Source organism: Macrobrachium nipponense, chromosome 33 (assembly GCF_015104395.2).
Source record: "Macrobrachium nipponense isolate FS-2020 chromosome 33, ASM1510439v2, whole genome shotgun sequence".
Classification (NCBI taxonomy): Eukaryota; Metazoa; Arthropoda; class Malacostraca; order Decapoda; family Palaemonidae; genus Macrobrachium; species Macrobrachium nipponense.
In genome coordinates this window covers 22043302-22050801 of record NC_087219.1, presented here as the reverse complement: position 1 = coordinate 22050801, position 7500 = coordinate 22043302, and the positions used below count along the sequence as shown (strand labels likewise).

Below are 7500 nucleotides of genomic sequence, written 5' to 3'. Positions count from 1 at the left end.
CTGACAGCAGCTTTATAATCTATAAGATACAAAGCTGACAAAAGTTATATCTTCCCATGGATTAAGAGCTGAGCTTTGCCAGTCCATTACGAGGCTTGAAGTTGGCAGCAGTCAGACATATTTTACAAAGTATGCGGCTGACAACATCTGCATTTTTACAAGGCTTAGAGCTAACAACAGTTGCATCTTCATAAGACCTTGGCTGACAATAGCTAGGTTTCTGCCAGACTTATAGCTAATAGCTGCAAAGTTAATAGAAAGTTTAGAGCTGACGACATTTGAATTTTTTACAAGTCTTCACGAAAATAATGGCTAATAACATCTTCACAAAATTTGGAGCTGACACCACCTCGTCTTCAATCCTTCTCAGTGATCAAAGTCCCGTTTCTGCTTTACCTATGACTGACAACAGGCGAGTCTTCTCGTGGCTAACGACTGACATCAGCTACATGTTCCTATAGCTCATTGCTGACAGCACTGACACCTTCGCAAGCGAACAGCTGACAACACCCGCACTTTCGCAAGACTTGGCGCTGACACCAGCCAGGCTTTCATCATTTCTATCGAGCTCTCCGTTTCATTCATGCGGCTTTGAAAAAATCATCCATCCCTGTTCTATAAATAGCTTCTCTCGTGTCCCACGACGAGCAGTTACGTCCTCAACAGGAAGAAGATGAGAGAGAGAGAGAGAGAGAGAGAGAGAGATCTTAAGACATAATAAGAGGAAATACCTTCTGCCCTACATCCGTACTACCAAATTGCCGAATACCGAAGCCGAGAGAACCACAACAAGATGACGTCACCCGACAAATATTTTAAGCAGCATTTGCAATCAACAGTAGGTCATAAAAAGTCAGTTTTATGAAGCTGAAGAAACAGATTAGACCGATAAAATTAAGATTAATGTTTTGCAAGGGGAGAGAGAGAGAGAGAGAGAGAGAGAGAGAGAGGGTAGGGGTGGAGTGTGGCGAGGGGACTGTCCGGAAGAGAGAGAGAGAGAGAGAGAGAGAGAGAGACCTTGGCTAGTGTTACTGAACTTCAATTTCTTTCGGAGGTTCAGTTGTGTGCGTAGGAGCAGTGAGTGAGCATGTGTTACTCTGACCTGGCGATTGCCACCACTCGAGCCGAGTCCTTTTATTTCTGTTTTCATTAGTTTTCGCTAAGGTACCTGCCTCTGTATTAAGTTTAAATTAAGTTCATTATTTCTGAGTTATTATTCATATATTTAATTGTCGTTAATATAATTTTCAATAGTATTTTGCACAAGTTTTCAGAGATTGGTCTAGCGGTTAGAAGCACTCATATAGTTGAATTTCGAAAGTAATAATATTCTTATTGATATTTAAAGAATAACCGATTGATAATTGCTTTTAACCTACTCTATCCAAAAACTACACATGTTTATCCCTTCTTAATTACAAACATACCCCCAAATAAGCTAAAAAAGAAATTTGAAGATGGAAAATATATAATCGGTGATTAATTTTTCAATTATTATCAATTTTATCACAATTATGGTATCCTAGTCACCCAACATCCTTCAAAATCACTTGCAAATACCCTCAACGACTCTCTCCTCCATTCTATCCTAGCGATAGCAGGTCCTATCAAACCGCTATTGCTGCTATCAATAATGCGCGAACGAAACCAATGACGTCACCTGAGCAACCTTTGCCGAAGACAGCTCTAGAGATCAGTGACTCATTCAGACAGGCGCCGAAATTTGAATGAAATATCGGAGGAACGATTGGTGAGTGTTGTTGTAACTTTTTGTTACTTGTTATTTAGCAGAGTTATTATTATTATTATTATTATTATTATTATTATTATTATTATTATATTACATACAAGTAGTAGACCCTCTATCAAACGTGTAGTGTTTACCGTCACAGCTGCATTCAATTTGTATGGGTTTCCTCCTCTCTCTCTCTCTCTCTCTCTCTCTCTCTCTCTCTCTCTCTCTCTCATAACCAATTTATCTGTGCTACTGCATTCTGCCAGTAACTTAAAGATGGCTGTCAATCTTGGAAGGGAAAGCAGTGGCAAATCAGCGGTGTAATTTATTATATTATTAATTATTAATTATTATTATTTATATTATTATATTATTATATTATTTATTATTATGTTAAAAAGAATAGCAGAATTAAGCGAGTTGTTTTATATATTGTTTTTTTTTTTCTATTTTCCTTATAATTCGCTTCGCAGGCTGTAAGAATAGAAAAACAATTTAATATAAAAATCAACTCGCTTAATTCCGCCATTCTTTTTAACAGCATTTGCCTAAAAGAGGGTCTTCTACCAAATACATATTTTATTATTATTATTATTATTATATTATTATTATTATTATTATTATTATTATTATTATTATTATTTTATTACTGTACAGTGCTCATGTCACGGACCAATGTTGTTTCCATTAATATAATAAATAATAATAATAATAATAATAATAATAATATAATAATAATAATAATAATAATAATAATAATATAATAATAATAATAATAATTTTTATATCAGTACCAAAGCAACTTCCTTATAAGTTAATTTATACATGCCTTCAAATTTCTTTTATAAAACGGGACTAATGTCGTTTGCATTAATAATAATAATAATAATATTCTCTTGTGATTAGTACTAGACAAAGCACATTGCTCGAAATCTAAACATTTTACACATTTCTTTGGAAGTAGGGGGATAGACATTGTGTATTCCTTGGCTGATATTCAAATTCACAGCAAACATTTCTTTTATAAAACTGGATTCTGTTATATGTCTTTTCGGCGTGTTGTTAGAAGTTATATCAATTTTAGCACCTATTCAGTTGAAAATACGATTGCTTCCACTAACATGAACAAAGTTTATGCTTGTCTTTCACTCGAGAGTCCTGGATTCGATCCCGACGTGAGTTAGAAATTTATTTCTATTGCACGTGTGATTATGTTATTTCAAAAAATCTGCACTGCTGTCATATCGTAAATTCCTTAATGCTGTTCTATTCCTTTTTCCAATGATTTTCCAGTCTGACCTACATAAAACAGTCACTTGATTTACGTAAGATTTGATATAAGCAAAATATAATATTGTGCAGCTTTTAAATTGCCTTATTCATCTTAAAGGTCACATTAATTTAATATCTTAAATAAATGCAGACTAAATTTAAAAGATAAAAATATATGGCAGCATAATTAACTTTTTATATGTTTCTGTGTTGCCGTCATCACCAAAAGCGTATCCTGCTGTTCTCAAAACGTCGTTGAAAACAATATCAGGATATCTTTATTTTCTTTTTCTTTTATTTATTTCACTGCAGATTCAAAGGCTTCATATACGCAATGCACTTAAAAATGGATATTAAGACGAATTTCTTTCTTGTTGTGTCCAGAATAACAGGTTTGTGGGCAGAAATATTGATAGGTTTTCTGTGTACTCTAAATCAAAGCTCATTTGAACCTTTATCGGTTAGGCTACAGTAGTTTTCCATTTGCAGACTGAATGTTATTGGCGGTATCAATTCATTTAATCTACAGAATTATCAGGATATATTTTCAATCCATGGCCTTTTATATCTTTCGTCGTCAACATATCAAATCATCTTACACTGTGTAGAATAGAATAATTGTGCTTCATATTCTGCTCTGAATAAGTTCCATAACAAATTATTGAGAGCAATATCTTCCGTTCAACACAAATTCTAAATGTTTTACGCACAATGTAATCAATTCTACGGTGGCGTTCTTCTTTTCCGTTGGAATACAATACAAGAACGGATTTGTCCATTTCTAATAGGGTTTTTGTCATTAATAATCTTAGAGTAACTTCTTCGTCCCGGAATTCACGAACAAACGCCGTGTGTCTTCGGGTGCACTGTTTTTTTTTTTTTTTTTTTTTTTTTTTTTTTTTGTTTTTTTGAAAAGCGTCTCGAAAATTTTCGACAGCAGATGGAGAGCCGTAGACAGAAAATACGTGCCCTGCGATTTCAGGCAGGCACACATACACATGCACACAAACACATATGCAAGTAAATATACCATATATGTGCGCGTGCTTGTGTACACACATATATATATATATTATGTATATTATATTATATATATTATATATATAATATATAATATTATTATACGTACATAATATATATATATATGTAATTTATATATATTAGTATATATATATATATATATATTATTATATCTATATATAATATATAAATATAAAGGTATAAGACACTGTTCCAAAAACTTCGTTGAATTCAGTTATAATATATATATTAATTATATATATAATATATTATATTATATATATATTATATATATATGCAATGTATATATAATTATATATAATCATTATATATGTATATTATAGTATATCTATATATATATATAATAAATATAATATATATAATATTAAATATTAAAAGGGTTATAAGACACGGTTCCAAACTTTCGTGATTCAGTTATATATATATTATATATATGCATTATATTATATATATATATCTATATATATATATGTTATATAATATACATATAATATATTTATAATATATAATAATTATTTAATATATTATATCTATATATATATATATATATAATATAATATTATAATATATTTCTGACATATATTGCTGCTCATAAACAATCATCCGCGCAACCAAGAGCCTTTTTCGAAGAGAAAAATAATCTGTTGATGTAATTTCACTGAAAAACTATTAATCATTCTGGTGTTCTTCTTCTGGCAAACCGTTCGAGGCGGCTAAGCATTATGTCCTCTCTCTCTCTCTCTCTCTCGGGATATTCTTTCATCTCTCTTTCTCTGTTATGATTCAAAATATGCGAACGCCTTTAAGGAACGTTATAAAAGGAGCGCTGTTGTAAAAACATCCACAAATTAGAACTCTACTTGCGAAAAGAAAAAAATTGAAAACTGAACACATATGTGTGCGTGCGTGTGTATGTGAACTTGCGTAAAAACATACATATAAATATACAAGTACATTTTAGGAAAAGCTTCGTTTAAATAGTGAAGTATTACTCATGACGTTCGTATTTCGAGCCATAAGACCTCTTAGGTGTTATCAAAGACCGGCAAAGGATGGGGGGAGGGGTTACTTATTAAAAGCTCACTCGCATCATAAATGGAAAGCTCTCTCTCTCTCTCTCTCTCTCTCTCTCTCTCTCTCTCTCTCTCTCTCTCTCGGTCAAGCCACACCCAGACAAGGTGTTGGGAAACTTGCTGACCTGACTTGCATAGCAACTTAATGAAAATAATGATGGCTTTCGCCATATGTATAGAAGGCTCACACTGAATTTGCCCCTAGACGATCATTGCAAGGAGCGAGAGAAGTAGATACTCGCAAACTTGTATATGTGACATTATTAATTTTTGTCGTGGGTGGCTCCAGAAAGCGTGTATTTCTTAGTTCATCGCAGGACCATTTGTGACGAGGTTGCTAACTTTGATGTGACTATCCTCAGTCGATCAACTGCGCGGTACCTATTCTAATGGATTGGGCATCGATGAGTCACAACTCGCAAAAGATTCTTCAAGCTCTTGTTGGTGAAGTTGAACTTCAACCAGCCCTTTGCACAGGCACGCACGCACACACACACACACACACACACACACACACACACACACACACACACATATATATATATATATATATATATACATATGTATATGTATATATGTATATACGTATATATTACAATGAATATATTCATTCAAAACAGGCGTCTGTCCAAGCATATATTCATTATGTCACATACAGCCATCTATTCACTTATTTTACTCATTACCTGATTTATCTTACATCAGCTAATCCCATAATTCATTCCATTGATTATTCATTTATTCAGTATCCTCTCTGTCGCTTCTTTTGTTCATCCGTCCTGCATGATGCTGCTATAATTATTAATCCACTAATATCATTCTGAATGAATCACCGACAACAGATTTATTCATAAGGTCATTATCAGTCTACTCCGCCGTTTACATATTCATAGCCTCTCTCAACGTGCTGGGCAAACGCGAAAGGTCAACGGGCCAATAAGTCAACAAATGAACGAGCAACGAGGTAAAAATCGAAGGCCATCGGTAATTACGAGCTCAGCTATACTTAACAGCTCCCCTTCAGTCATTAGGCGTTGTTCATTATCGGCCGTGCAAACTTTAGTAGGGTTTTTTTTTGGACCGTGGTTTGTCTAACCACGCTGCTATGTCGTTTGTGCTTGTTTGCGCGTTTGCAGCGCCAATTTGTTGTTAATATGCCCCGCTGTCGAACCTCTCAAGAGAGGTCCTTCGCTCCCCACACAGTGGAGCTGCGGAACAGTCTCTCCCCCTTTCCAACGGCAACCCCCCCCCCCCCCCCCCCCCCCCCCCCACCCCCCCCCCCCCCCCCCACGAGGATATTGAGTTCAATCGGGGACGTCGAAGTTCAAGCGGAGATGCATAGTATTACAACCCTAAATTAATTTTCCTTGTATTTTATAATTTACTTACATTTGATTACTGTTTTACCCGTTTTTTTTCTTTTTCGGTCTCTTCATTCTGTTTCATGTATTACCTTCTGTTTGTTCTTTCAAATGAAAGCCATATTGTTTGGAAGCTTGAATTTCAAGTCAGTGGCCCCTGTGGGCTTGTTCCGCATGAATAGGGTTCCTCTTTTGAATAATAATAAAATAATTAATAGTAATAATCTGGGTGTTTTTTTTATAGTGTGGGGTTCCGGGTTGCATCCTGCCTCGAATAGGATGACTGTGATAAAACAACAAAACAATAATAATAATAATAATAATAATAATAATAATAATAATAATAATAATAATAATAATAATGGAAAACAAATCCACAGTTATGTAAAAGTACATATATTTAAAAACATAAGTACATTTACATAATTGTGGATTTGTTTCTCCATTTGAAGACTAGTGCTACTATGAGCATTTTTTAATAATAATAATCAATAATACGTCACAAAGGACGACAGGAAAGTGACTTTAACTTAACTGTGTAAACTAGCGACGCCTCTCGTTATTGTTGTTATTATTCTTTTCCTAACAACAAATATCTCTTCCTTTTCTTCTTCTTCCTCTTCTTCTTCTTCTTCTTCTGCGTTAGAAAGGCGAGAACTTCAGCATCTAATGCTGGGGTCACACATTCACGTATCACGACGGGCGTATGCCCACGTATGTGGATCTTGGGCATCATCGCGGTGAAACTGACCTTGAACAGCTGGTAAACAGGACACGGGCTACCGGACGTAAAGCCAGCGACGTAAATTGCGCCGCAAATGTACGCGCAAAGAAAGCAAGGTCGGACGTCTACCTGGAACTTACGCCGATCAACTTCACGTCAAGACCACGCCCACCGTTGTGGGTCTGTGCTGTTGCCAGGGGTATGAGCACATTACTACAGTTTTTAATTTTTTTTTTATTTTTATTCTGTTTGAAATCCGCGAAAGACAATCTACAACACAGCTGAATATTCAGT

At 34.7% G+C, this 7500-nt stretch overlaps 1 protein-coding gene across 1 annotated transcript in view; it reads left to right on the top strand.

Annotated features, from left to right (window-relative positions):
• The first annotated feature begins 1040 nt into the window (after window positions 1–1040).
• The window catches only part of LOC135203013 (ATP-binding cassette sub-family C member 9-like), a 113725-nt gene continuing 107265 nt past the window's right edge, over window positions 1041–7500 (top strand). Inside the window, exons 1-2 of the mRNA XM_064232580.1 lie at window positions 1041–1164; window positions 1593–1750. The gene's annotated coding sequence lies outside the window, so the exon portion shown is untranslated. The remainder of the gene's footprint in view (window positions 1165–1592; window positions 1751–7500) is intronic.